Genomic DNA, 6,308 nt, shown 5'->3' with positions numbered 1-6,308 from the left:
GACATCTGTGTACTATTTTGATATAATAACTATTTTATAAAATTAATAAAAAAACTATTTATATTTTATTTATGTAACTTTTAAATTTAAAAAATATAAAAATTATTTTCGAAAATTTTAAATATCAAAATTGTACACGTGATTCCTATAGATCCTTCGTGCCTATGAAGCGGCTCAACGAAACAAGCGTACGATCTGTGTAAAACCTGTACTATAATTAACTGTGAGTAAATTGTACGCACAAACGACACAAATTGGTATAGAATTATTTTTTATTTTTTTAGAAACAGCCTGTACAAACCTGTGTGGATTTATGTTAATGCACAGTCATATAAGTCGAAATAAGAATTATACATAAGATCTTTACTCAAATTTTTATTATATATAATAATAAAAAAAACCACTGAAGACATGTTAACTAAATTTTTTTGTGTATTTTTATATTTTATATTTTATATTAAGTTGTTTGTTTTTGTTTTTGTTATAGAAAATTTGTGTTAAATTTTTATATTTTTTTTGTATTGGTGAGATGTATATTATTTTTGTTTATTTCTGTTAAAAATATATATTATTTGATTTGATATTGCAAGGTATTTGAGTATATTTGCAGTTTGAGTGTATTATTGATCATCATTTTAATATCTCATTAAAAATTTTAATTTAAATAAAATTATCACATATTTTTTTTAAAGTAAAAGAGCTCAACACATTAGAGTGGAGCAAATAGTATCAAACAAACAAAAAGACAAGCAACTCCCACAAACTCCTTGAACAGAGAAATAACATCATGACGTCATCTCCGGCATAACCATCAACAACCCTAGGGATGCATACCTCTCCACTTGTCGCAGCTAAGGATGGTCAATGTGATGATATCTTCTACGCCTTTCTTTTGATTCTGAAATATCCTCCTATTTCGCTCCATCCAAATATGCCAAATGATCGCACAGAAACACCTTAATCGCTGCTTTCGATCTTCTTTCCTTCGCGGCTCATCTGTCCAACTCAAGAAATGGTCCTTCATTAACCCCGGGACAGCCCATAGCCGGCCAGCCATAGATAACCATGCACTCCACACCTGCCAAGCAAAATCACATCCAAGAAACAAGTGATGGACCTGCTCAACATCCTTATTACATAAAACACAACTCTTATCATCTTGGCTAATAATCCCGATTCGACTTAGGCGTTCTTTGGTGTTCACCCTGCCTACCAGGACGAACCAAGCAAACAGCTCCACCCTTGGTGGAACCAAACCTTTCCGGATGGTCTTTGTGAAGCTTAACTGGTTACCTCCTCCGATAGCATTCCTTCTTGTAGCACCTGCACAAAAGAGTTAGTCAAAAAAATACCAAGTTTATCATATTTTCACACAACTCTATCCTCCCTATTATTCGCTAGTCTCACAAGTCTCAAAGCCTCATGTAACTGACTCAGAAGGTCTAACTCCCATTGAAAGAGCTCCCTCCTCCATTGGAAGTTCCAAACCCACTCTAGCACATCCCAAAACCCACACTCACCAATCACCGCCCCACATTGGTTTGAAACAGAGAAGAGCCTAGGGAATCGATCTTTCAAGGAACCACACTGCAACCAAACATCCTCCCAAAATCGGGTCTTTCGTCCATCCCCAATCTCCATTGCCAGACCTGTTATCATCTTATCCCGCAGATGTTGCTCCTAGAATTCTATATGGCAAATATCCTTCCATGGGCCTCCTCAAGTAGGCAGCACTTGAGAAGATAATAACTCATTCGGCCTCAAGTTATTACAGGAGCAGACCACCTTCTTCCACAATGGGCACTCTTCTTTAGCAAAACGCCACCACCACTTAAACAACAGTGCTGAGTTCCGAATCATAGCATCCCCTACTCCCAGCCCACCGAATTTCTTCGGGGCCTGTACCAACTCCCATTTCACCAACGCCATTCCCTGTCTCCCATCCTCCTTACTCCACAGAAATCTTCTCTATAGGAAAATTAGCTTCTTAGCAACTGCCTTCGGCATCTTGTATAAGCTCAGATAATACACTGACAAGCTATTCAAGACTGATTTTATAAGCACCAGCTTACCTGCTTTATTTAGCACCTTAGCTTTCCAAAGGCTTAGTTTCTCTTCCACCTTATCGATTATCGGCTTCCAAGTCTTAACCAACCTCGGATTAGCTCCTAAGGGAACTCCGAGGTATTTAACAGGGAGCGTACCTTCCTTGCAACCCCACAAACTACACATACGACGCACCCACTGCTCTTTACAGTTGATTGGAATCAAGCTGGATTTATCGAAGTTGATACTAAGCCCTGACATCAACTCAAACCATCGCAGCAGCCGCTTGTAATTCTGCATAGTCTCAGCTTCTGGTGGGCAGAACAGAATGGTATCATCAGCAAACTGAAGGTGTGAAAGCTCCACACTGTCTCGACCAACCAGCAAAGGAGAAATACGCCCGTTCCTGACCGCCTCACCAATCATCCTATGCAGTACATCGACAACCAGCACAAACAAGAAAGGAGAAAGCGGGTCACCTTGTCTCAAGCCGCTTTCCATTTTAAACAGTTTAGACGGCGATTCATTAATCGAAACCGACATCGAAGCTGTGGTCACACACTCTATAACCCAAGCCCTCCACCTGCGCCCAAACCCCATCTTCTCCAGCACAATATCCACAAAGCTCCACTTCACTCTGTCATATGTCTTTTGGAAGTCTAACTTGATTATGGCTGCCTCCTCCTTTCTCCTTTTAAGCCAGTGCACCATTTCACATGCTATGAGAGCTCCATCATGAATTTTCCTACCCTGCACAAAGGCGCTATGAGTCTCTCCTACTAGCCCAGGCATCACTGCTCTCATCCTCCTGACAAGCACTTTCGAAATGACCTTATATACACACCCAACCATACTGATAGGTCTGAGATCTTTGATTTCTTTCGCACCAGTGAACTTAGGAGCCAGTGCCACCCACGTAATGTTGGAGTCCGCAGGTAGCTTGGATGTTTGAAAGAACCCCATAACAGCTCCCGTAAATTCCGTCCCAATCTCCTCCCAGCACCGCTTAATGAAATTCATGTTGAACCCATCACACCCTGGTGCCTTCGAAGACTCACAATCCCACACTGCCTGCTTGATTTCCTCAACTGATGGCATCACCTCCAGGAACACAGACTCTTCCTCATCTATCTTAGCCACCAGACCATCCCTGAATCCCAGCAATGGAGAACTCTCCTGATGATACAGATCTTTATAAAACTCTCTTATAGCTATTTTTATCCTAACTTGGTTCCTAACCAGTCTTCCATTGACTACCAAAGCATCAATCCGATTATTCCGCCTTCTTGCCGATGCTATATTGTGGAAGTATCTTGTGTTTCTATCCATTTTCTTTGCTTGCCGAGATCGAAACATTTGCTTCCAGTGAATTTCTTTCCTCACATACCATCTCTCACAGCAGGTAACTAACGCCTTCCTTCTAGCCTCCGTAGTTGCATCATACACTCCAGTGCTTGCCAGGTCATCAATATTCTTGATCTCTTCCTTAAACTTCAAGATCTTCTTGTCCATCTCACCAAAGTTGTTCTTGTGCCAATTTCTCAAAGGACCCGCTAACGCCTTCAATTTATCTGTGAACTGCAGTTTCCCTAGACCCCTCCATTCCTCCTTAACCATCCAGAGAAAGTCATCATGTGTGAACCACACGTCAAGGCTTCGAAAAGGCCTGGGACCTCCCTTCATCTGCTGCTCTTCCACAATAATAGGGCAGTGATCTGACAAGCCCCTTGGACCCCCTCTTAACCGAGTCTCAGAGAACTCTTCTAACCATTCCACACTCACCAAAGCTCTGTCTAGTCGACTGCAAGAACGACCTCAAAATCACGTGAACTTGCGATCTGTAAGCGGCAAGTCCACTAGGTGCATATCCTGAATCCACGACTTGAAGTCCTCCGCTGACACAGGTAAGTTAACAGTCCCTCTCCATTCCTCGACATTCAATATCTCATTAAAATCCCCCATAAAGCAGCAAGAAACTTGACATAACCCACCAATGTAACTCAGCTCCTCCCACACCTGTCTCTTCTCTTCTCTACTATGTGCACCATAAATCAAGAAAAAAGCACAGTTGAAACTATTCTTTAGCAAAACACCTTCAACACATAACCACCTTTCCCCCTTATAGCAGTTATTCATCTTAAAAAATGTGTCATCCCAAATCATCAAAAGCCCCCTGGATGCACCGTCTGACCCTACATATTCCTACCCTGCCCCAGTACACCCCCAAATCCTTTCCACGTCAAACCTTGTCACAATCTGTCTATTAGTCTCAACCAAGCCTACCTAGCTCATGTTATGTTTATATTTTAAATCCTTCACCATTCTCAACTTCCCATCACCACGTAATCCCCTAACATTTCAAGAACAGAAAGTCATTTAGAACTAATTTTACACACCTGACTTTTAATTTTAGGTCTGCATCACCGCAGCTTCGCCTTTTGTTTCTTCAATTTCTTCTTTTGTACTATTTCTTCATTTTGAGCCTGAAGGATTGCCATGATGTCATCTTCCTCGTTGCACAACACCGCCCCTGATTCCAAAGCCAGCTCCAAGGTCTTTTTATTTTCCGACAATTGTTCCTCCACGCACTGGGTATCCGTATCCCCTGTTCACTCTGGTTTCCGTCTGCGTCCCGTACTCCAGCATCTCCATCAGCCACGCTAACCTCTCCCTCTTCCACAGCAGCGTGGTCGTCTCCATCCGCCTCAGATTCCACTATCCTCAACGCAGCTTCAAGACCCTCCTTCTCAACCGGTTCTTTGGGTGGAGGTGCGGCTTCGTCAATCTCAGGACCAGCCACCCCGTCATGGCCTGCACGATCTCTGCCTCCGGTCCGTGCCCAGTCATTGTCATCGCGGCCCAGTCTTCTCCCTGGATTCGAGGCCATCCGTCTCTCCCCGTTAGCATCCTCGAAGATGGTGTCGCGCTCCCCCTCAAGGCACCGCAAGGTGTCCCCGAAGGATCCTGCTGCGCGTTCAGGAGCGCCTTGGAGCATTGCCTGGCACACTTTCCCTGACCCGGTTCGAGCCCAATGGCTGAAGGGATGAGGCCCAAACCGGTAGAGCCTCCTTCCTCTCCCATAGAGCTGTGTCTGGCCCAATGCTTAGTGCAGCCCCCTTTTTTTGTTTTTTCCTTTCCCATAGAGCAATGTCTGGCCCAATGCTTAGTGCATCCCACTTTTTTTATTTTTTCCTTGTGATTAGATGAGATTCCTTTCAGCCCATAGTGCAACGTACAAAAATCACCAGTCACAGTTCTATCTGAATTTGCTTCGTAACTGATACAATTTTCACACTCAAAATTAGTAAGCCCTTGAATGCCGCTGTTATTTGGAGCCGTTACTAATTTTTCACGATTCTGATTTCCACTGCTCTTAACCCACTCATTTAAAATATCAGCAGAAATTACTAATCTGCCCTCCTCGTCTGCCCCTCCAGGTTCACCGCCATTAGCGAAACTTCATCTTGCTCGACTCCCTTTGATGAATTCAGCCGCCTTTTCTGCCACTTATCTCCCTCGGTACTCGTACTTGCTATGCTACTATTCAAAATCCCACTGGTTTTGGACCCACTATCCAAAAAGCACTCACTGCCCTCCATGCCCCCCATTCCATGCCCATTCTCTTTCACCAAGACGTCAAATCCCCCGGAACCAACAAAGACATGGATCCTCTCCTGAATCACTTCCATAACACCCGTATCAACCAATACACAACCTACAGTGAAGGAACTGCACGATTCTGTCTCTTTTGCACAGCTTACTACTGTTCCCCATTGACCTCCTATCAAATTAAAAGTGTCGACTGACCATGCATGCAACGGGATTCCATAACACTCGAGCCACACCCTTCTGGTATCACTACGCTCTGACTCGTTCCACCTTCTCACCTTGTGAAAAGTTTGCAGGAGATAATTCAACTTAAAAGTGTAAGCTTCGTCTGCATTCAGAACACTATCAAAGGTCAAGAGAACTTTAAAAGCTCCTATTTCCCGAACTTGGACTACAGAAGGCATATTCTTAGCTATTATATCCCTCAAGGAGTTAAGATTGATCGGCTTCATCGTAATCCCTATAAGGCTTCTTTGTAAGCATCCAATATTTTCTGGCACCACGGCAGCTTCCAGCATCTTAGTCTCGCCAGTCCCATGGCAAGGTTTTACGATTTCCTTCGTCCGTCCCTCTTTCTCAGTTAGCAAGGAGTCTTCATCACATATGATCCGACGTGGTTGCTGTGCCGACGGGTCTGGTGTACGATCTTCCCG

The sequence above is a fragment of the Arachis ipaensis genome, chromosome B06 (genome assembly GCF_000816755.2).
Source record: "Arachis ipaensis cultivar K30076 chromosome B06, Araip1.1, whole genome shotgun sequence".
In the NCBI taxonomy this organism is placed as follows: Eukaryota; Viridiplantae; Streptophyta; class Magnoliopsida; order Fabales; family Fabaceae; genus Arachis; species Arachis ipaensis.
The sequence above is the reverse complement of the archived record's forward strand: the minus strand, read 5'-3'. Positions refer to the sequence as shown.